This window comes from Ursus maritimus, unplaced genomic scaffold, assembly GCF_017311325.1.
Source record: "Ursus maritimus isolate PB19 unplaced genomic scaffold, ASM1731132v1 scaffold_17, whole genome shotgun sequence".
Classification (NCBI taxonomy): domain Eukaryota; kingdom Metazoa; phylum Chordata; class Mammalia; order Carnivora; family Ursidae; genus Ursus; species Ursus maritimus.
In genome coordinates this window covers 38,523,176-38,547,444 of record NW_024424119.1, presented here as the reverse complement: position 1 = coordinate 38,547,444, position 24,269 = coordinate 38,523,176, and the positions used below count along the sequence as shown (strand labels likewise).

General features: G+C 42.1%; 1 protein-coding gene and 1 long non-coding RNA gene across 2 annotated transcripts in view; one reads left to right on the top strand and one right to left on the bottom strand.

Moving 5' to 3' along the window:
- The window catches only part of LOC103678570, a 38,447-nt gene extending 14,624 nt beyond the window's left edge, over nucleotides 1-23,823 (bottom strand). Inside the window, exon 1 of the long non-coding RNA XR_572726.2 lies at nucleotides 23,640-23,823. This is a non-coding gene — a long non-coding RNA (uncharacterized LOC103678570). The remainder of the gene's footprint in view (nucleotides 1-23,639) is intronic.
- The window catches only part of LPAR1 (lysophosphatidic acid receptor 1), a 340,256-nt gene that overhangs the window by 190,318 nt on the left and 125,669 nt on the right, over nucleotides 1-24,269 (top strand).

Below are 24,269 nucleotides of genomic sequence, written 5' to 3'. Positions count from 1 at the left end.
AGGTATGGATCGGGGCCTATAGATGTTGCTGGAAGATGGGCTATATGGACATGATGAAACCACAGAAGCAGAAAGAAGAATGCACATTTCAGAGGGAACATTTCCGGGGAACATGGGCAGGGAAGTGAATAATGAGTCAAACAGAAGTGACACTAATGAGATATGAGAGAAGGGGGTTCAAAAGATGGGGTGAGTAGTTACAGAGATTCTTTTTAGCTTATGACATCCAGATTTGCCTCTCTTGAGATGAAACACAAGACAGGAAAAGGAGAAGAAATAGAAGAGGACCAAGTTGCATCAATTAAATTAGCCAAAACTTGTGGCTAAGTTCCTTGATTACTCGGTCAGTCATATGTCCCAACATTTCTTTTTGAGAGACGTATTGCACAATAAGGAAATCATAAGAAGTACTGTCAGGAAGAAACGACTGGTTGAATTTATGGACCTTATTCCCAGAAATTCTCCTGAGGTGCCTGCCTTTTGTGAGAGAGGAGGATGGAGTTTTAAAGTAACTCAAAGGAAATCCGACCCAGAGGAGCTAGGATCGAAAACTGTCAGTAGAAAGATGGCAGCCTGTTATTCCCTGCCTCGGAAAAGACAACTTCAAAACTTCAGAGTTCAAGTGCCCGATTTCAGAGTTGAGAGTTCAAGATGGTATTTGGTTTGCCACTGATGATTATAAAATTTCTGCGTATGAGGGAGTCAGATGCATTCATAGTGTTGGATGGAAGCCCAAAGTTGGGTTTGCAAAGCACTTTACGTAGTTTGAGAAAGTCTACTGTTCATTCAAAGAATAAAGGGGGATAGAGTTACTGGGTGGGGTAGGGGTGGCTGAAGCCATCCCAGTCTCCCTTTTGGTGTGCCAGTAATGAGGCTACTACTCCCCAAAGCAGACTCACATGAAGCCTCATTAAAATATCTATAAAACCACAGAGAAAACAAAAACATGAGTCAGAAAGAGACTGATAAACTCTTGTCTACATTCTGGAGGGGACTCAGTTGACTACACAGACCTTGAAATCACCTGTGTATCCCCTCCCATCTGCAATGAAGCAGGATGCCAAGACCCTGCCACCGTAGACTCTTGGTTTGAACAGCAGACACTCACTGCTGAATCCACTCCGTGTCCTTGGGTCATCCACAGGAAGGCACGTGGGAACATCTGGTTCCCCTGCGGGGCACATCCAGGTGTGAGATGCCATCTTCCTAGGCACCTCCCTGTGCCGGTGCTGCGTGATAGCTCTCACACCTTTCCGAACATTGCTGGAGCTTCTAGGGAAGCAGTCTCCTTGCTCCAGGCCCTCAGTTCCCACGACATCTTTCGTAGATGTTTCTCACTGACCGCTACACTAGGAGGCCAAGGTGAGATCACTGGCACTTAACTTCATCGCACCTATTCTTTTTCTCCAAACTCCACTGCAAAAGGGAAGGACGGACTTTCACTCCTTCCTCTGCTGGCAGGGCCTTTGCTTCACGAGCCCTCTCTGTGTGATCCTCATAGCGGAACTCTCTGATCAAGTCAGCAATCAAGTAAGTGAGAGCTCAAAGAATTTAGAAAATCCTTTTCTTTCTGAGCAAAGCCATTTGACAGTGAGAAGCTGAACATTCAGTCTTGTTTCTCCTGCATTCCTGCTGTTCACAGTGCTAATTACCCCTGACCGGCATCCAAATGGATGGGTGCTCTTAAAAGGAAACCACATTAAAATTCTTACCATATTTCACAAATCTTTACCCAGTTTATCATTTTTTAAGTGTTGCTTGTCTTTATTTGGAGGCTTTTTAATTTGATATGTACCCCCCTTATCGAATAAGGGGAGCAAAGTGCCATCTCAGGACGGTTGGGCTTATCTTCCCTTCTACTTGGAGCCCTGACTCCCACCCCTTCCTCACCCCTTTGTCTGCGTTCCTCAGGTCTCTGTTCAAATGCCATCTTTACAAAAAGGTCTTTCCTGCCCATTCTGTCTCAACTAAGCACTCCCCTAATAACTCGGAGCTCACTTTTCTCCCATCTTCTTTGTAACTCTGATTGCTACCTGATGGGTAGTTTGTTTATCGGTTGATTTTCTGTCTCCTCCCGCTGGAATCTCGGCTCCTTGAGGGAGAGCTCTGTTTTGTTCACTGTTGGGTCCCCAAGGCCTAGTGGGACTTTTCTGCATTTATTAAGATGCCCTTTTTTCTGCTTTGACCTCATTTGGGGATGACTTATGAATGAAATTATAAATCATTTTTAAACTCCTAGAAGTAACTTTATGTAGTTATTTTGAAATCTTGCACTATTGCCATCTGTCTTAGAATAGTTGCTTTTAGAATATTTTCATTTATAAGTCCAATTGATTAGTACTTTCTTTTACCATATTAAAATCTCCCTGTGCTTCTAATAATTTTTGTTTTAGATAGTTAATGCAATATTGTTTGAACACGAAGTTTCATGGCTACGTCTTTTGATAAATTAGACCATCTATTCATATGAACTGTCCACCTTAATCTCACTTAATTTTTTCCTTGAGTATTACTTATTCTGATCTTTTTTTTTTTTAAGATTTTATTTATTCATTTGACAGAGACAGAGAGAGAGACAGCCAGCGAGAGAGGGAATACAAGCAGGGGGAGTGGGAGAGGAAGAAGCAGGCTCCCAGCGGAGGAGCCTGACATGGGGCTTGATCCTAGGACTCCGGGATCACGCCCTGAGCCAAAGGCAGACGCTTAATGACTGCGCCACCCAGGCGCCCCTACTTATTCTGATCTTAATAATGTTCGTTACCCAGGAGTTTTAAACTATCATTTGCATAGTATCTTCTGATTTCGTTTATTTTCAAACTTCTGTTTTCTTTTTGTTTTAGGTCTGCTTATTTTAAACAGATAATTGTTATTTTGTTCAAACACTCAACCTTAAAAAAAACCTTAAAAATTTTTTTTCATCAATAACTATACCCATATGTGTTTTTTGATAATTTAGAAACAATTCTCAGACATTATATTATTTTATATTTAAATACTTCAATGTATATTTCTAAAAGAAAATAACCCTTTAAAACATACCACAATACTTTAATCACACCTAAAAATTAAAAATAGTTCTTTAATATCTCAATATCCAGTCACAGTACAAATTTCTCAATTGTGTCATTTTAAAAACATTTATTTGTTTGAATCTGAATCCAACTAAGGTTTATACATTGCAAATGGTCAATATGTCTCTTAAGTTCTGTTAAGTCTAAAGTTCTACCTTTACTCCTGTGTTTTTTTCTTACTATTGTATCGTTTTTTAAAGATTTTATTTATTTATTTGAGAGAAAGAGAGAGAACAAGAGAGAGAGCATGAGTGGGGAGAAGGGACAGAGAGAGAAGGAGAAGCAGACTCCCAGCTGAGCAGGGAGCCCAACACAGGACTCCATCCCAGGACCCTGAGATCATGACCTGAGCCCAAGGCAGGAGCTTAACCCACTGAGCCACCTAGGTGCCCTTACTACTGTATCTTTTCATCAATTCCCCCAACTAAAACTTGCCCAAGTTGTCAAGAGAGAGCCTTTGGACTTGACAATGAATGATACTCCTCACTGATTGCCTCCTACTTACTTGACATTTCTTGGGTTTCATTAATATACTGGACTGAGTCAGGTACAACAGATTATCTGTCCCTGCTGCTTCTGCTTTGTTCACTGCTTAATAGCAGTTTCACTAGATAATATGTATCATCGGTGAGAATCACATATAGTCATTTATATAAACTCTCTGAAAATCCTCACTCTTCTACTATCACCTGTTATATCCTGAGGTTGGGGAAAAGGTGCTGTTAATGGTTAGGGGCCATTGGGACATCTTTTATTATATCGCGTGAGTCTGTCCTCACTTGTTAGCGTCTCTCTTTAGGAAGTGTGCCCATGAGTTTCTTTGTTTTCAGCTGTCAACCTGAGTTACCATTTTTTAAAAATATATATATTTTAAAAGATTTATTTATTTATTTTAGAGAGAGAGAGAGAGATTGCCTGAGCTGGGGGAGGGGCAGAGTGAGAGGGAGAGAGAGAATCTCAAGCAGGCTCTCCGCTGAGCACGGAACCTGATGAGGGGCTCAATCCCAGGATCCTGAGATTATGACCTGAGCCGAAATCAAGAGTCGGACATTTAACCGACTGAGCCACCCAGGTGCCCCCTGAGTTACCATTTTTATAAAACTGGAAAAGTTTTGCTTAACACTCTATTAGATACATATAGCATCCAGTCTCCCATATTTCTCTTCCATGTTCTTTATCTTCTCTATTAAGAATTCTACTTCTTTGCTTTTTGCTGGGTGCTAATAATGATAATTAACATTTAAGTATTTTATGTATCAGACATTTAGAGTTTGCCTAAATTACTTAGTTGAATCTTCATGGCAATCCAGTAAAAAAGACACTCTTATTAGCTCAATGTTATAGATGAGGACTAAATGCCTAGAAATTTAACTAAAACAGTTAATTAAAAGTTCTCTTTAGTTTTCACCATTACTACTGTTCACTAAGGTAATTTTTCCCCTGATTTTTCAAAAGAGAACCACTCTTCTTTTGGGTGGCAGATTCTTTTCTTTTATCTAGTTATTTTTCACTGTCCGCTCATTATGAAGAGGGTTAGAATGACGAGCAGTAGCCACCATGGGCTTTCTTAATGGTCTTGTTGGATCATGTTTGCTATCCCTTGGTACTTCTCTTTCCTCCACGTCCCTCCTTGGGTAGGGCGGGCAAATGTAAGGATCCGGGATGGAGTGAATTGGCTGGGCTGCGCCAGCAAAGTTTCTTCTTTTCAAGATAGAAGCAGACCTGAAGAACGGCCTCAGAACTACTGTTTTAGTGAATTCTTGGGTGTCAGAGCCCCACGCAGTTTACCCTATTACTTGATGCAAGTGAAGCTCAGGTTAAATGAGGTATATGGGGTCCCCCAGCTATGCTTTCGACATCCTGTGGTTTGCTCTCTGGTAACTGACGGCTCTTTAGCTTGCCTATTCACACAGTCTTTGCTCCTGGGATCCCAGGGACGTTGACATCTTGCTGCTGGGAAGCAGGGAGGGGTTATCATGGTGCCTAAGCATGAGTGGGGTTTTACCGATATACTGAGCTATTCCCCCTCACTCCCATGTAGTTTTGTGGTAGAAATTTTACTTAGCAGAATTTTTAAAAAAAATTTAGTTCTGGTATAGTTAGCAGAGAGTATTATATTAGTTTCAGGTGTACAATATAGCAATTCACCATTTCCATACACTGCCCAGTGCTCATTAAGATAAGTGTACTGTTAACGCCCTTCACCCATTTCACTCATCCCCCCAGCCACCTCCCCTCTGGTAACCATTAGTTTGTTCTCTATATTTAAGAGTCTGGTTTTTGGGTTGTCTCTCTTTCTTTTCCTTTGTTTTATTTCTTAAATTCCACATATGAGTGAAATCATGGTATTTGTTTTTCTCTGACTGACTTGTTTTGCTTAGCTTTATACTCCATAGCTCCATCCATGTTGTTGTAAATAACAAGATTTTGTTCTTTTTTAATGGCTGAGTAATATTCCATTATATATATATATATATATATCTTTATCCACTCATCAAGAGTAATATTCCATTATATATATATATATATATATATATATCTTTATCCACTCATCAATCAAGGGACTCTTAGGCTGCTTCCAAATTTGGTATTGTAAATAATGCTGCAATAAACATAGGGGTACATGTATCCCTTCGATTTAGTGTTTTTGTATTCTTTGGGTAAATACCTAGTAGTGCGATTACTGGATCATAGGGTAGCTCTATTTTTAATTTTTTGGGGAACCTCCATACTCTTCCACAGTGGCTGCACCAGTTTGCATTCCCACCAACAGTGCAAGGGGTTCCCTTTTTCTCCACATCCTCACCAACACTTGGTGTTTCCTGAGGTTTTGGTTTCAGCTATTCTGATGGGTGTGAGGTGTTATCTCGTTGTGGATTTGATTTGCATTTCCTTGATGACGAGTGATGTTGAGCATCTTTTCATGTGTCTGTTGGACATCTGTATGTCTTCTTTGGAGAAATGTCTGTTCATGTCTGCTGCCCATTTTTAATTGGGTTATTTGTTTTGTGTGTGTGTTGAGTTGTATAGGTTCTTAATACATTTTAGAATCTAACCCTTTATTGGATTTGTCTTCTGCAAATATCTTCTCCATTCAGTAGGTTGTCTTTTCATTTAGTAGAACTTTTCACCCCACTCTACCTTAGAAGCCTGCTACACAGAAATGTCCATTTTATTTATTTGAGCTGTCCTCACCAAATGCAAACTGGAAATACACACCAGATTTGGCCACTCCGTATGAGCAGCTCAAGTTTAGTGGACTTTATATTCATTACTGTGGTACAATGGTTACTCACAGTGCTTACCATCCCCATAGCCATGTCTCAGAAAACTGGTTCTGTCCTATATTCTGCCCCACAAATGAAGGGAATAGGCGGGTATGTTTGACAGCATAGGACCCTCCCCTCTACCTCACTACATTGCAGTTGTCAGGGAGGACAGAGGGCATCTCACCCAAAGGTAGCCAGTCCTATAAGGAAGCCTGCAGCAAAAAAGTTTGTCCAACTAGGAATAAGCGGGGCCAATGGGATTCTCACTCTCAAGAATTCAAATGAAATAGAGTGAGAATCAGGCAGTGGCAGGAAGAACAGAAGGAAAAAAAGGGTGTAGAGAGAGAAGTCTTGGGGTACTTCAGGGAGCATCATCAACTTAGAGTTATAAAGAAGCAGAAAGCGTTTTACTTAAAAGACTTATCATTGAGAGTCTTTGATGAATGCAGTTGGTAGCAGGAGCAGCAAGACGGTAGAGGTGAGAACAGAGGTTGAGACAGCTGAGTCACGTTAAAGATGGGTTTAAAGTATTTACCAATCTGCTGCTCAGACATCCAGCTCTGTCTCTGTGAGACCTCTCACAGCCGCAGAGTGCACCTGGACTGAGATGTGGCTGTGACAATCACACCCTTGGACTTTTGGGGGGAAGACGATCGGGTTCTTAATCATCAAACCACACACACACACTTCTAAAGGTGAGAAAATAGAAAAGTGGCACATATTTTATGGGGAAAAAAATTTCTCAGCTTTCATTTTTTTTCACTGTCTTTGATGAACTTAAAATTATAGGATGAGATATGGTATTCTGATCTGAAATATTTGGGAGACTCATTAGCGGAGCAAGTGCCATCCTCCTGATGATGGAGAACGATATAGACATACCTCCCATAAAATCCAAGCAGTCAAGTCTTAGAAATGAATCAGAACGAAGTTCTCATAGTCGAGGGGCTTCCCCCTTCATATTTAAGCAGAGAGGGTTTCCTCAATATTGTTTGAAAAAAGTCTCAGCTTTGTTGTTAGAGGACAAAGCAGTAAGGTGATGGCTGCAATAGTTTGTGAAGAATGAAGAGACACTAAAGGACCCTGGCCAGTTGGAGTGTGATTTAGGAGACATGGAATGGAAATTACTTGTTATGAAAAGGTAGATGAGGAAATGGTGAAAGATTCGGAAAATAGGAATATTAGAACAGAGGCTAAGCTGCTAATATTAAAAAAGAGAGAGAGAGAGCTCCAAAATACAGGGGCTTAAAAAATAGAAATTTGTTTCCCTGTCAAATAACAGTCTAGTGGTGAGTGGTCCTGGTTGGTGGCGCAGCTCTCCTGTCTTCAGTTAGTCACTCCAAGACATTGTTTCTTTCATCTTGTTGCTTCTCTGGTCCCTAGGGTGTTGTCCTTGCTAATTGTTTGAAATTGAATCAAGCTAGATGATGGAGGGCAAGCAATCTCCTTTTAAGCAAATGATGTAGAAATTGCACACATCTCTCCCACTCACACTCTTCCACTTCCATTAATGCGAACTAATCACATGATCGTAACTGGCTGCAAAGTTGGCTCGGGAGTGGAGACCCTGGCCGAACAGCCATGTACCCAGTGAAAATTCCACTAGTAGAGAATAAGAAAAGTAAGGGTTTCTGGTGGCCACTGGTAGTCTGCCACACCATGCTAATCCCCATGTAGGGAACACATTTCATGGAAAGTATGGAAACTCAGGTCAATGCCTTTCCCTAAGGCACAAAACATCTTTGTGGGTTACTGGCTAAAAGGCAAGTCTTTGAAATCTGTCACAATAACACAAATGAAACCTTTTAGTTACTACCTGTTGAAATTGTTTTCTTTTCAACTTTATCCCCAAGGATTCTGTGTGAAGGTACAGAACATTTTCTTTGACTTTCTACAAAGGGCAATCTAGACTCTCTCTTTTAATGCCCTGAAAGATTAGCTCTGTTCAGGGATATCCTTAAATCCCAACCTTTTTGTTTTTCTCCAGAGCCTTCTTCAAGTGCTTCATTGTTTCCCCTCACAAAGGAACACAAAGCAAACTCTCTCCAAAGGGGCCAAGGACTCTTAGTTCTTTCTTCCTGTTAGAACTCTTCGGGTAGCTCAAAAAGCTTAAATATGGTTTGGAATTTATTGGCTTATGTAAGTTAAAAGTTCGAGGGACAGACTACAGGTACACCTTGATCCAGGGGTTCAAATGATGTCTTCAGTCTCTGTATGCTACTTTTCTGAGTGTTAGCTTATCCCTTTGGCAAGTTCTCATTCATGGTGGCCTCCCATCATTTTAGGTGTTCAGTCTCACAGCTCGAATTGTAGCAGGAAAAGAGAATATATTCCTTTCTTATCAGCTCAAGCAAAAGTATCCTAAGATTGTACATTATTGGCTTTGAAAGGATCACTGTCTCATCTTTGAATTGATCAACGTGACTGTGGAATTGAATGCTTTCAGTGGCCAGGACAACAACACAGGAAAAGGTTACGTCAACACGAAACAGTAGAAAGGAATATCAGGGTGCTGTCAGCAGAAGAGAGCATGGATGCAGCGGCAATGAGATAACAACAGATGTCCACTACGCCATCCATTTGCCTAGGGAGTTGACAAATCAGAGCCAGTCTTAGGATGACTTTTAAATACTTGCCTGTGAGTAAAGGTATTTTCTAAAGCCCTCGGAACTACTTGGTCTCCCTGAGGCATCCTCTTGCAGCGCCATACTCCAAATGTTTGTCATTATCATGTCCCCATGTCCTTTTACCTCGAGGGCAGGCTTATGCTTCCTCACTGGGACCTACTGATCATGAGTTCTAGCACAGTAATTGCCATTTTGCAATTGTAGCTCCTGTAGTTTTGATTTTACAGCCCCCTTCCATTTTCTGTAACTTCATGCTGTACTTTATTTCTAATGCAAATGAGTGGCTTTTTTTTTTTTTTAATCATGACCACCTTAACATAATGGGGGATATCAAGACTAGAGCATTCATCGCAAGAGTAATTTGTACAGGATTTCAGGAAAGAAAACCTCATTTATCTATCTATCTATCTATCTATCTATCTATCTATCTATCTATCTACCTACCTATCTGAGGGAGAGTGACAGCTCGAGCATGAGCAGGGAGGGGAGCAGAGAGAGAAGGAGAAGCAGACTCCAGCTGAGCAGGGAGCCTAAAGGGGGGCTAGAATCCCGGAACTCTGGGATCATGACCTGAGCTTAAGGCAGACACTTAACCAACTGAACCACCCAGGCACCCCAAGCCTCCTTTATTTCTTAAACAGAATAATAGATCTCTCCGAGATATAGTTTTGACTGGTCCTATTGATAGGTGGTTATACACACTGGCATGTTCTCTAAGGTTTGCAATAGATAAGACATTTGCCACAATCATAGCAAGGCCCCGTCTACTTTAATGAGGACTAAATAGGAAGCAGGCAATGTAGTTTTGTCGCTTTTCTCTTGGAACAAGCTAGATTAGTTGGGACTTAAACAATGTAGTGTGGGGTGAGGGGGTTTAGAACATGGACTCAAACTTTTCCCCCCAAGGTTGACATCCTACTTCTACCACTGCCTTTTTGACCTTAGGAAAGTTACTTCAATTCACTTTTCACTAATTTCTTCATCTATAAAATGGAGATGGTCATAGTATTGACTTCACAGACTTGGTGTGGTGCTCAGATGAGTTACTATGTATAACATGTATAGAACAGTTAAAACTGCAAAAGTAATATACGAGCCATGGAAGTACACAGTAAGAGTTTTGTTTGCTAGCATTATTTAATTTTTTAATGAATATTCACATATACCTATTCAAGGAACAGAGTGAGGGAAGAATTATTCAGTAGCACGTTCCTTGAAGAGAACAACCAAAGCACAAAACCCACATTTTCTTTTTATGAATCCTGCCTAAATTATCCACATCTGAGTAAGAAAGTGGGAATGACATACTAATGGAAAAACAGGCTAATAAGCCTCCCCTAGTTTCATATTCTAGGGGTGGAATAATTTATGGGAAAGCTCTCAAGGCTTCTAAATGCTGCAATCAAATCACTATATGGAGAAAGCTACAAAATCAAATTCCAAACAATGAAAACATCAGTTTCTTAATGGAACAGTTCCAACCATCTGGCATTCATATGTTGTTTGTAGGGGCAGTTATTGTGTAGACATAATGACCCAATCCCACTTCTAGGCAAGAAGCTTTCATGAAGGAAGTTTACCCTGGCCATTTGTGGTGGTTAATATTACCAGAAGAGGGTTTTTTTTTTTTTTTTTAACTGTTCCACTGTTAGTGTTTCAAATTCACTTTTTTTTTTCCCCAGAGAACACAAAAAGAAGGAGCTGCAAATATATTTGTAGAGCACAAGAGGGTGGGCAGATTTCAACATCTCAGAAATAAATTTTTCTTCAAGGCAATTTTTAAAAAAGAGGTGCCCAGTTACATAGGCTGGATACAGTCTTAATAATCAAGTTATTACTTCTAAACAGATTGAAATTAAATACTGGATCATTCTCTTACTGTACCTTAAAAACTGATTTTGAATAACACTGGAAACAGAGATTAATGACATTTCATTTTTACTCGAATGACCTGCCAATTTTGTTAGCATATTATTTTCCCCTTTGCTTTGGAACTTGACCTACAGTCAAAGGTTCGTTCATTTACTTAAACTTAATGAATCCAACAAGTATTTACTAAGTTCTAGATACCGAGGCATGTATATGTAACAGAGTGTAAAAAGAAGAGTTTTTAAGAAATGGGAACAAGTGAGTTATGAGAAGGGCAGGTTGATATAAAGTCTTAACAGCAAGAGTTTTTTTAAAAATATAATTGGTTAAGATGAAAAAGAAGAAGGAAGATAAGGGAGATGTGCAAGCAAATTTAGAATTCAATGTAAATAAGATCTGTATTGGAGTGATTAAAGAGAAAAAATGCTATGGATCATAGGATCAGTAACAGGGATTTCCGTGTTATAAGCTCTCCTAGGATGCAGGGAGAAAAGGCAAAGAGATAAAAAATGATAAGAGAGTAAGTGAATGGAGAATAGGGAACAAAGAGCCAGTGTATGGATGGGGCTGTTCCAGAAGGAGACCAAAAAAAAGAAAAAGGAAGCAAAGTCACAATTAACTATGTAGTAGAAGAGAACTCTCCTGGACCTATTTACTAAAGGTTTGTAAACCTACTACATAAAGACCTATTTTTGTAGATTTGAAGGGGTTTCTAGGTTACAACGTAGTTCTATTTTTCTTTTTTGGGAGAGAACAGAAAACGTTCAGAGACAGGCAAAGACTACAACATATACATCCCATAAGAGCCTTGTTGAGAAGTGTAAAAATTAGTCCCAGTGACTGAGTCATGTCTCAGGTTGACAGCACTTAAAAGTTATCATTAAAAGAATAAAATAAATTAATTAAGCATTCAGCACCAGAAACTAAAGAGAGTTACAGAATAAATGCAAGGAAGTCACTAGGAAGGACTTCACTGTAAACAAAAGAGTTAATGAGATACTCGGCAGAAAATGAATAACAGTGATAAATAGATCCTAGATCGATTTTTTTTGTGAAAAGTTAAAAAAAAAGACCTTTAGCAAAGCAAATCATTAAAAAAATTAAATATTAATTTATAGTACTAGGATAAACAAAAGGATAAATACCTTAACAATTCCAGTTAAAGCAATTTTAAAATCTCAACGAAGTGAGTATTACATGACAATTATTTAAAGATAAGTATAACCTAATTTTATAAAGGCGGTAACTATGGAATATACTTGTTACAGGTTGCGTTCTCTGGGAAGTAGGTGCTGGGGCTGAGTTGGGAGTGCAGAGAGTTCGTTGGGGAGTAACATCTATGAAAGGACAGGTGGAGAAGCAGGACAGGGCAAGGGGAGGCATCAGACCATGATACAGAACCAACAGTTTTTTGCAGGTGGGATATGATCTTGGGAACAAAGACGGTCCATCAGAGCAGTCCCACACTGGGACTTGTGTCACCCCCTTGCACAGTCATTGGCCATTGCCCACCATGAGATGACCATATTCTTGGCTATCACTTTGCTCCTTCATTGGCTGAAGGGATGTCCTGGGAAGAATGTGGCCTCACCTGAAAAGCCCCAGAGGACCCTGAAAGTGCTAAAAGCCATGGATGTTCTTTGCAGCTGGTCAGTGAGTTCTTTCTTGAAGCATCTTCACGTGTGCTCTGCGTGGATCCCCTTCTGCAAACTGGTAGCGGTAGCAGTACCTCCAGGGGTCAGGTGGGCCTCTCTTCCTGAAGATAAACTTAGAAGAGGGAGGTGAAGGGGACCAACTATAACCCTTATCACTGCTGTTTGTCTCAGGGCCACAACTGGTACTTAGCTGCTCCCCCACTCCTCCGTCCCCTGCCCCTTACACCTTCTAAATCCCCTCGTCCTCAGCTAACAGGTCCACCAGTCTTGATAACGCACCTCATGGTGGGACTCAAACTCTCGCTCCTCAGGGCTCTGTGTCCTGGGTAACCATGTTCTTTTTCATTTGCTATGTTTGTTCACGGTCACAACGCCTTGTCTCCTGGTCTCTACACACAGGTCTCTACCAGGGCCCCAGACTGCCCAGGCAGAAACCACAGCTTGTAGTTCAATGAGACTTTTGCTGTAAGACTTTTAGGCCTGATAAGAATACAGAACCTCCATCTTGCAGATCCCTGAATTGTATGGAGAGAAGCACAAAGTCCCACAGTGGGTCATCGACAGTGATGGTAGGTGGGGTTACTTCTTGCACCCTCTAATTTCAGGGACCTGTGTATTTTTCCTGTTGGTGATAAAGCATCACATTAAGTTCTCTGATCCAATGCATATACTGCATCCTGAAAGATAGTTCCCGATCCTTGCAGGGTCTTGTCTCCAAGTTGGTACTTCAGCTGTGTTCTTCAGCAGCTTCTCAATCCCTCCACAGGAAGCTTCTGGGTGGGGCTTTATGTGATAAGACCGTATGACACACCTTCTTCACTGTAAATTAAATGCCTTGGTTGCTGTTGTATGAGATTCCATGCCTGTGGATCAGGCATTCCGTAAGATCCGGAGAGTGATGCTAGCCGAGGCCCTGAGGGCAGGAACAGCAATGCCATATCCAGAATGGATGTTTATTCCTGTGGAAATGAGCCACAGCCCTTCTAGCACGGAAGAGGCTCAACCTAGTCAACGTGCCACTAAGTTGCCAGTTGGTCTCCTTGAGAAATGGTCCGTACTAGGAGCTCAGAGTTGATCTGTGCTTATGTCCATTCTTGGGCTTCGAGTAGGTGTTTGTAGCTGGCAGTTTGGACATTTAGAAGCAGCATCAGAGAGGTCAGCTTTGGTAAGTGGGAGTCTGTAGCCTCCTTCTCTGCCACGTGGCCACTTCATTCATGCGTCCATGGTGCTGTTGACAAAGGCTGGCTCAGCATTCCGGCTTGGGGAGAAGTATAGAAGCTCTACCTCTTCCCTCTCCTTTACGAGTCAGAGGAATTATGGAGGGGGGAGGGTCATGTTCATTGAACTCCATCTTGGAATAGATTATGAGACTGAAGATAATTTACACTTGACAAAACCTGTGCCGAATGGGTTAAGTTCACGCTCTCTAGGTCTACATTTCTACAAGTCAGTGCCATTCTCGCTCTGGGAGGAAGTCCAGCTATGGTTATTGTTGCTAATCTTTCAGAAACTTAAAGTCCCAGAAACGGGTTTTAAAGATAACTTTTCACAGATATTGTTTTAGATCTTTTCTTGGAAATTGGAGATAAGCTAACCTCATCAGCAAATTCTATCAAGGCTCAACAGCTATTGCTTCCTTCCTTCTGATCATACTACATTGTCCCAGGAGTTTTAAAGTGTTCTGTATTACTGTTTCAAACTCCTTACAGTCCATCTGTATCGTGCAAACTAGCAGTGACTTCTGCGAGGTTACCTCTTGTCTGCATAGTAATCCTCCCGAGGTTGTGGCCACATTTTGTATCAAATTCATTCCTAGTCTAAAGTTTGTAATCTTTCTAAGGTGCCGACATGAGGTGGCCAAGTGTTCTTAGCAATCATGGATAAGAACTCCGACCTTAGTTGGTGTTACAGGCTGAATTCTGTCTCCCCCCAATTTTTTGTTGAAGTACTAACCTGCAGACAGTGACTGTTTGGGAGATGGAGCCTTTAAAGAGGTAATTAAGATAAAATGAAGTTCATAGGAGTGGGTCCTAGTCCAAAAGGACTGGTGTCCTTATAAGGGGATTAGGACACAGACACACACAGGCTGAGGGGAGACCAAGTGAAGACGTATGGAAAAAACTGTCATCAGCAAGCTTAGGAGAGAGACCTCAGAAGAAACTGTGCTAACTCCTTGATCTTGGACTTCTAGCCTTCAGATCAGTGAAACAATACATTTCTGTTGTTTAAGCCACCAAGACTGTACTACTGTGCTCTGGCACCTCTAACAAACTAATACAGTGGGTGTGAATCTCAGTCAGTGAACTTAGATATTCAAGTATTTTTCTATGTTTCAGATTAAATTCTAACTCTGGATCTCCCATTCTTCAGGGTTGGTGGGAAAGCATGAGCTCAGTTCTTCTGGAGTTTTCTTCCATTCTTAGGGAATTAGTTATACACATGTATCCAGATTGGTCACCCTTTCAGAGTTTTGTATAATGTTAGTGTGTTGGAAGGGCCCATCTACCATTGGTCTTTAGAGCTTGCCTCTGAGACTTCGTTTGTCCAAGTCCCCTGTTGCTATGCCACCCATGAGACATGAGCATCTGTTACTAAGCTATTCTAGGTCCCCTCTACCTAAACACATCTTGACTTTTTTCTCAAGGGTCTTGCTTGGAACATTTGCTAGGAAGAAGGACAGAGGTGCCCTCTGTTCCTGAGATACACAAACCTTTCTCTGTCGCTCTCCTACTCCAAGAGTATTGTTTTTCTTTCAGGTCTGTACAAACCACTCCATGCCTGTAAATCCTTTTATCCTAAGAGCTTAAGCTCTCTGCAAAGATTTTTGGCTCTTTTGTTCTCTGTTTTGCCACACACCTTCCTGGCAATGAGCACAGAGCATATGACTATTCAACAACGAGAGGGAGGAAAATGGAAATACAGGGAAAAGAAAACATTGACTAAAAATCTTAAAATGTAGTCTTGTCATATAATTAGTATATCCCACTAAGGGCAGAAGAAACTCTAAAATATTGATTATGGAAATATAGTCTATGGTTACACAGAATTAGGATACTAGCTATGGAAAATCACAGACTTTATATCTAGGAATAATCTATTGACTTATCATAAAATTAATTTTTCTTTGGAAGTGTTTGTTGTATGTCTTGGTTTTACATAGGAATATAATCACTTTCTGCTCTTAGGTGTTGTGGCGTATATATGTGTTTACTCACAACAGTGGCTCCCAGAGAATGTGATGGTGGAGCATTATTCCATGTTTGTTTTAGGAGTATTATTGTATGGATAGTATGGATAGATCCAAATAATTTCACTTGCATTTACAAATATATTATTTAGGCATAATCTACAAACAATAAATTACAGTGATCTTAGATGTTCAGTTCAATGAGTCTGGGTAATTATATACACCCATGTTACCACCACAGAAAGCAAGATACAAGACAAATCCTTCACCCAAGGAATTCAGTCAGTCTCTACTCCCTAGGCAATCATTGTTCTGTTTCTAACATCATCGATGAGTTTTGCCTGTTCTAGAACTTCATGGAAATGAAATCGTAGACTATACACTGTTTTGCGTGTGCCTTCTTTTGTTCAGCGTGTTTTTGAGATTCATTCATATTTTTGTGTATGTCAGTTTTTTCCTGGTGTCACTCATTCATCTTCCATTCATGTCCGTTTTTTTTGTTTTTTTTTTAAACCTTTGGAATTTACCCCGTCTCTGCTTCTGGCAGAGTATATGTTGGTGGAGCCATTCAGTTAAATGTAATCAGTGCTTAACTGAGCAGAGTTTGTGCAAAGGTATAACATCTCTAAGTTGCCCACTCTTGATGAGTGCCCACTCCAGAAGGCAGTACATCAGAATTTCTCCTTTTCTCAGATCAATCCACAGGTGTCATTGACCTGCACACACATTACAGTCAAAATGTGTGTGAGTATATATATTAGTTAAGCCAAGCTAACCGATAGATTCCCAAGATTTATTGGTTCAAAGAACAAGAAATGTCTTTCTCAGGTAAAAGTCCAGAGAGGGTGTTCACATCAGTAGATAAGCTCTCCTTCATATGGACACTAAGGTGTCAGGACTTATGGTTGCCTATCATTTTCAACCCGTGGCTCCAAGGTTGGTGTGGGCATCACCATTCCAGTCAACCAAGAGGGACTAAGACAATAAGGAAGCACATGTAAGGGAATTTTATAGGTAGTCCAGATCAGGCAGAGGTCACTTATGCTCATTTTCTACTGGAGAGAACTCAGCTATGTGGCCTCAACTACCTGTAAGAGAAGCTGGGAAGTCTAGTCTAGCTGGTACCCAAGAAGTCAAGAAAGGATATTATTATAGTCAAAGGCCTCTGCTACAAGATATATACTCTACATTTATCTGTAGAGCAGTTTCATAGCTTTGATTGGGTTCTGAAAGGGGTCTACATCATAAATGTTTCAGAGCCTCCTGTACCTCTAATATTGCTGCTTTCATCTTGCTCTAGAAGGTATAGTAGGCTATGAAGTCAAAACAACAAAGACAACAAAACACACGTGACTTAGGAAAACCCTCTGCCCCACTTTTGCCCAGGGTGACACAGTGCTGTTCATATCCTTTGGACTACTCGTTGCAAAGCTTGGAGCAGACATCATATAAACTACGGGAACGCACAAGAATCCAGCATATTACTATCAGTCATATTTTTTTTTTGACAGAAAAGAGCAGACACTTTTTATGGTTTGTGCTTTTTGCGCCTTGTGTAAGAAATTCTTTTCTACCCCAAAATGCTAAAAATCTGGAGGTGTTGCCTTGTTTTTAAAATCATTAAGAACTTAAGTTTGTTTACAGTGTGAGGTAGGGATCCCATTTTTAAAAATATATAAAGAGAGTGCTAATTATCTCAGCGTCATTAACTAAACAGATCATCTTTGATTTACTAATTTGCGTTGACTTATCTGTCATTCATATGAATGGTTGTTTCTGAACCTACTATTCTCTTTCATTAGATTATTGAATGACATAATAGACCCTGCAGGTCTTTGTGGTTCTGTTTCTGAACCTGCTTTTCTTGCTCATTAGATTATTTACCAATCACTGCACCAACACCACATTATTACAATATGAAGCTTTTGATATCTGAAGGGAAAATTTTTCCTCCCAATGCTTCTTCAGAATTGTCTTGGTCATTCTTGGCCTCTTTCAATTCGGCATGAATTTTGGAATCACTTTGTCAAGGTCTACGAAAGACCCTATGTTACAATTTGGAGTAGATTGCTATTATGAGTGAGACCTTTGAGAATTTATAATCTCTAATGGGCTATGGCTTCTTTGTATATTGACCTTTTATTCAACAATGTTGGTAAACTCTCTTGTTCTATTACTTTATTAGATTTGCTTGAATTTCTTAGCAGACAACTACATCATCTATAAATCATATTTTCTTGTTTTCTGACCCTTATAGCCTCTCATTTCTGTGGGTGTCTGTGTGTGTGTTATTGGCAAGGGGCTTCAGTACAATGTTGAGTAGAAATGGTAAAAAGGAAAAGCTATCCTTGTTTTGTTGCTAACTTTAATAGAAAAATGTTAAATGAATTAAAATTAAGAATAATGTTTCTAGAATTAGGTTGTTGGTAGCAACTCTTTATTGTGTTTAGGAAATTCCTTCCTTTCCTGGTTTGCTAAGATTTTTTAAAAAAAATAAATGAATGGCAAATTACTTTATATCTTCTAATATTAAATCATCCTTACATTATGATGTTAACATGATGTGCTTATGAAGTATATTTTTAAAACCCATTGCTGAACTGGGTTTGATAACATCATATATAACATTTTTTAATGCTTTTGAGATTTGGCTAATAATTTTCCTTTTTATGTTTTTTTTTTCTGATTTTGGTATCAAGATTTTATTAGTTCATAAAATCATTGAGATGCTTTCCTTCTTTTTCTAATCTTTGAAACCATTTGAATAGAGATTGTCTATGAAGATTTCCTAAATCCCCCCTAAATCCTTGAGCTTTCTTGTAGGTAGCTTCAGAAATGGGAATTCAGTTTATTTAATGGTTATAAATATATTCATGTTTTAAATTTTTTGAATCAATAGTTTTTGTAATTTATATTTTTCTAAGAAGTATTTATTTTAGCTAACTTTTTAATGTTCAGAAAGGATATAGGACTATACTATTCTCTTAGTATTAAAAAATTCTACTGAAACTCTAATTATAATCTCATTCATAGTCTCTCTTTTCTTTTTTTTCTCCACTGTTTTATTAGCAATTTACTTATTTTTGTTGGTTTTTTTGTTTTATGACTCTTTTTATGATTTCTTTGTATATAGGTCTCTTGTTAGCTCTAAAATTAGACATGTGACACATGGTTTTTCTTCTTCATTTTCTTTTTTTCCTCTGTTTGTTTTCTATCAAAGCCTTTTTACTTGGGTAAGGAAGACTACAGGAAAGGGATTGCTAGTCCTCGATCTGCTTCACACTAGCCAGGCTATTCGTGCGAAACGTGTGATGAGAAGCAGGTGAGCACAGAGGCACTCCATTGATGGTTTTCATCTCGTTGCCAGGTAGCCCTCCCACATGGCTGTGGCGCACACAATCCCCAACGTCTCCTCCCTATTCCTGGAGACTCCTTATGCCACTTCTACCCCCAAGAGCGTTTTTAAAAAAACTAAATTGGGCTGCCTCACCCACCTCTGCTGCTGGCCTTTTAAAAATAGAAAGGTTTCCTAAGGAGAATGGTTTGTTTCCAGCCAAAGGAAAAACACCAGAGAGGCACCAATGCTCCCCCCCCCTTTTTAAAAAGATTTTATTTATTTGCCAGAGAGAGAGAGAGAGTCACAGAGCACGCACAAGCAGGGGGAGTGGCAGGAAGGCTTTTCGCTGAGCAGGGAGCCTGATGCAGGACTAGATCCCAGGACCCTGGGATCATGACCTGAGCTGATCCCAGGATCCTGGGATCATGACCTGAACTGAAAGCAGACACTTAACCGACTGAGTCACCCAGGTGTCCCACAAATGCCGCATTTTAAGAAGGACGAAACCTATGGCCCAGAGGCACCAAAAACTTTCCCAACAGGCTGTATTCTCTCGGGGTATTGTTTCATCAAAATATATTTTTCGAACCAGTCTCTACATTAACTGACCAGGGGGAAAATTTCCAACAGATCTTTCTGTTGATAGTTTTGATTACTCTCTTGTAGAGAATTTCAAAGGCTTTTTTGCCAGAGGAAAGGTAACATGGGGAGGCAGAGAACTGGCATGACCAGCAATCCCTTCTGAGCGGATGATAGAGCCTAATGCAGTGACAGCCAGTTTTTCCATCCTAAATGCTTCTTCAGTTACAGCTCTTGGACCACTCACTAGATAACATCGGTAATCTAACAAAGTCTATAGTATCCTTTGAGATAATAATGTAAACTGTACTTGAAATATTCCTCATTAAAATTCTCTTCATTTTGCTGAAAATATTTTTTCTCACATTTGACGGCACCAGCTGCCTTTGAGTCTTCAGCTCTGCTGAAGTCATCTGAAGAAACCAATCTAGAGAAACACTGCTTGGTAGGGGATAAGAGAGAAAGGTTAGCGCAGAAGGCACTGGGATGACTAACCAGGAAAGGGAATGGCCTGAACGGCAAGAGGGCCCCAGGCAGTTAAAACATTGAAGAAAGTATATCACGGCATGTTCATCTTTGCTGAAACAACATCACCCGTTTCAATGTTTTAAGAAGACTGTTCAAATATATTACCTTACTTTGGTAAGGACAGCTTAGAACCCAATAAAATAAAAACACCAGCATTATTATCCCATTTTACAGCGGAGAAAACTGGCTCATTTGGAACACAGTATTAGGTTTGATGAATTAATCTCTGTGCTGAATTGAACTCTGTCTTGGATTTCATTTTCTCGCTCCTTTTATACTGGGCACACAACCTACATTTGATTTGAAAGTTATTGTCCTCAAGCTGGCGGAAGAGCAATCTCATTCAGACAGGTCTGCGCTTGTTAGAAAGACAGGTCTGTCCAGGCTGACCTTGAATTTTGTTCTCCATTTCATTTTAGGCCACAGTAGACCAAATAAAGAGGAAATGAAGTGTTGTACAGCAAATAACTTAGAACTCTTGAATACATATGTCTTTGTGGATAGAACTCCCCATTTGATGTGAGGACCACAGAGTAGGCAGTTAGATATTAAGGCAGTTAATATATAATCAAAGCACAAGCAGCAGTATTCCTTAAGATGGTAAGAGATAAAATCAATATATTCAAAAATATTCAAGGGGAGTGGTAGGCAAGAAACTCATTAACATTTCGATTTATGAGGAGGGGCTAAACATTGAAATACTTTTTAAATTAAATATAATGTTTATTGATAAAATTAATATAATACTTTAATTATTTTAAATAAAAATGTAAAATATTCTTTTCACTAGATATTAAAGTTTTGATATTGAGAAACCTAGCAGTAAATAGTGTGTAATAAGGAGAGAGGAAAATTAGCTAAGTGATTTTCTGAGTTGGGTAGAGCTGTGGTTGAAAACAAAACCCTTTCAGGATGTTTTCTTCTCTTACCAATATATACTTTGTATTATACTTAGACTTTATAGTGGATATTTTCCTATTTGTCCAATGTAATATTTTTTTATAGTTTAAGATTGACACTTATTTGAGATGAGAGTATGTACATGCATTTCTGTGCTGTGCATGAATATATTAGCACTGTGCATGCATTAACATTTCTAATTTTTCACATTTTAAGTGGATTATTGTAAAATAAACCATAAATTGGGAGGAAAGGGGAGAAAGTGGAATCGCTTCAAGTTGATTTTTTAGAAAGGGGGCGCTTGGCTGGCTCAGTCTCTAGAGCGTGGGACTCCGCCTCCTGGTTTTAGGTTCGAGCCTCACATTGGGTGTAGGGATTAAGAAAGAAAGAAAGAAAGAAAGAAAGAGAGAGAGAGAGAGAGAGAGAGAGAGAGAGAGAGAGAAAGAAAGAAAGAAAGAAAGAAAGAAAAGAAAGAAAGAAAAAGAGAAAGAAAGGGGATTTGAAAGATTATTTTAAAAAAAGAAACTGCTTCAGATAGTAATTGACTAGCGGACAGATCTTAGCCCTGAGCATCCTGTGAAAACCACAGGGCAACACAAAGTTTTCAGCAGTCGCGGTCAGGAGATGGTCACGTTCTGTTACAAGCATACCTAACTTGAAAAGTTAGCTTGAAAAGTTTCCATCCCTTACAAGAAGTCTTCCCCTCCCCGCCCACTGCGGTTTAAAGGGATCTCTCCTTTCCGAAAGCTCGAGATTACCGGGTGACTGCCACAGTGCAGCCCCCCATCGCTGTTGTGCGTTTCTTTCTCAGACGTAGTTATCCGTGCTGCCGAGCGAGTCCCCCTGCCCCACTGCTGTCCCCGTCTCCTACGTGCCCTTTCAGGCAAGAGCGCACTCAGCTTTTACTCCTAAACAGCCACTTTGGATGCGTGGCGGCTTTAGCAGCGGAGCGAGAGGCAGAGAATTGCCAAAACTCCGGAAATCCTGGGAAGCCAAGGGTAGGAAGCGGGAGGTGGGTGGGTGGGAGGTGGCGCGGCTGGAAAGCCCCCGATGGACTGGGTGTTGTTATAGGACCTGGGCCATCCTCCGTGCCTGCCACTTTCTCCAGAACGAACCCCAGGCCTTCGTCCGGCGCCGCTCCCGCCCACACCTCCAGGTGTGCATTCCCCGCCCTTAATTACTCTCCTAAAACTGATAGTTTGCACTTGCAAAGTTTCACTGGGAAAGCGGAAGAGACCTAGCTGAGGAGACCTAGGGGAGCACAGTCACACTTGTTTTGGTCTGCAGACCGAGTCAATGGAAAACCCAGAAACAGAATCGTGTGCACCTTTCTAGCAGGAAAGTCGACGCTTGGTCTTTTGCAGCCTCCCGTGAAAGGCTGTGCTGGGAGAAACTTTGTGTCTTCTGCAAAGTTGAGAAACTGAACTCCGAAAGAGGCCATACTTCAGGGGTTTTGCGGGCCCGCGATGTTTTCCAGAGCTTTTCGAGTGGGAAGAGTAGAGCGACAAAATGAGAATGCACCGTGTGGGGGAGCCCACCCAGCCCAGCAAGCTGGCGGGCGCTGAGGTGAGCGCGGGAGGGTGAGCATCCGAGCCGGCGGCCGTAGATCTCCCGCCGCGGGTGGGTCACGCGGGGCTGCGGGGTGGGGTGGGTAAGATAGTGACGGGAGGCTTAGGTGCCCCTCAGCCCCCGCCCTACCTCCGGGGCGGGGAGGTCGCAATGAATGGGGGAGGAGGCGCGGAGGGGGTGGGGGCTCCCGGGGCTTCACACCAGGTGACGGAACGAGCTAGGGGGGAGGGAGTCGGGGGTACGGGAGTTGCTGACTTGTGCTACGTGGAGCCGGCCGAAAAGAAAGAAGGCGGAGGAAGAAAGGCTGGCGTCCGCGCCGCGGCTTCGGCCCTCCCTCGGCGCCCCCTCCCCCGCCGCCCGGGCCAGCGCGCCAAAGCGCGAGCAGGCGGCCCGAGCGGCGGCTGGCGCTCCCCGGGTTGCGACTCCCCCGTCCGCCGCGGAGTGCTGCCCGGATCTTGGGCGGCCTGGGCCCCGGCGCCGCGGAGCCCTCTCCGGCTTTCCCGGGGGGTGGGCGCACGGGGCGGCCCCGTTCCGGGCGACCGCCAAGGGGGCGGGCGGAGGGCCGGGCGCCGGCCGCAGGGAGCGAGCGCGCTGCGGGAGGCCAGCCCGGGGCCGGCGGCGGGCGCAGGTAAAGGGGCAGGCGCGGCACGGGGCGGGGGACGGCGCCCCCTGGGCGCGGAGCCAGTGGCCGCCGCGTCGCCTGCGCCGCCGCAGGGCGCGCTCGGCTCGCACTGTCCCGGGGCAGACAGGCTTTTGTGGTTGTGCGTGCGAGTGTGCGAGCGAGTGTAAGTGTGTGTGTGCGCGCGCGCGCTCGCCTGTGTCGGCGTTGGGTGGGCGTGCGCGCTTGCGAGCTGGCCTGCAGGAGGCGAGGCTCTCCTGGCCTCCGCCGCCAACCAGTTGACCGAACCCCGGGAGGGAAGTTGCCGCAGCCGCCTGGGCCGCCGGCCCTTCCGTCCCCCGGCCAGGTCAGTGCGCCCCGGGGCCCGCGCTTTGTGCCGCGTCTGCGGCCCGGACCCGCCCAAGTGACACGTAGGTGGCCGCGGGTTACCTGGGTCTGGGTGGGAGCACGAGAAGGCTTGCAGGGGATGGAGGGCTCGAAATTACCCCAAAGCCGGGTCCGGGTGGACGTGGAACGCCAGGATTCCCCGTGCCCAGCAGCGCGGAGCTCCCGCACCACTAGCTTCTCACGGACGACTCCTTAGTCTCTCCCGAGATGCGGACTTTCAACTTAGTTTCTGTGCAGCCGCCTAACAAACACGCTCAGCAAGTAACTGGGAAATTGAAGGCAAGGGAGGGACCTGGCTTAGAGTTGGTGGTTTTGAAACCGACAGGCTCGTTTGGTTTGTGTAGGACTAGTTTGTTATGAATGGATATAAATTTTATTCTTGTTTTTTCTTTGCTGCCATTTGGCTTTTGATGTGTAAGGGATGACGGCATCCAGGACTTGTTGCTGCCTTCAGTCTGGGGCCTGAGATTGTTGCTTACTATCGCTACTTCTCTTTCTTTTCTCGTTTGTTGAGATCTGTGCATTTTTCATAAATGTGGGTTTTCAGTGAGTGCTCGCTTGTTAAAGTTTCACGGTTTCGCATTGGAATAGGTGCAAATTTGCAAACCTGAATATCGGAAACAGGTAACTGCAGTTATTAGGATAAAATCCTCTGTTCCTTCAGGCTCTAAC